Source organism: Morone saxatilis, unplaced genomic scaffold (genome assembly GCF_004916995.1).
Source record: "Morone saxatilis isolate NCDOM2014 unplaced genomic scaffold, NCSU_SB_2.0 Contig7, whole genome shotgun sequence".
In the NCBI taxonomy this organism is placed as follows: domain Eukaryota; kingdom Metazoa; phylum Chordata; class Actinopteri; family Moronidae; genus Morone; species Morone saxatilis.
Genome location: NW_023340246.1, coordinates 4,509,093 through 4,509,391, shown reverse-complemented (window position 1 = coordinate 4,509,391; position 299 = coordinate 4,509,093). Strand labels below are relative to the sequence as shown.

Sequence of the window (299 nt, the reverse complement as noted above, 5' to 3'; positions counted from 1 at the left end):
ATCCTTCTCATCACTCACCCTGCAGCAAACGCACACAAATACACATGTTTGCATTACTATACATACTATACATTCTTAAGACCTACATTCAGCCAAACCCATAAATACTAAATGCCTAAAACAGAACCTAACTGCTGATTGTCCCACACTTACAATGACATACACATGTATACCACAACCGTTTTTACTCAACAGCCCTGACACATGTATTTCAACCGTTCTATTAACAAACACACTTATGTAACTTGTCTAAACACTGCCTTTAGTAAAACGTGACACCATTACACACACACACACAC

General features: G+C 38.1%; 1 protein-coding gene across 1 annotated transcript in view; it reads right to left on the bottom strand.

The window, feature by feature from the left end:
• cdc42bpab (CDC42 binding protein kinase alpha (DMPK-like) b) overlaps positions 1 to 299 on the bottom strand; it is a gene marked incomplete in the record, with an annotated part of 73,547 nt that overhangs the window by 16,324 nt on the left and 56,924 nt on the right.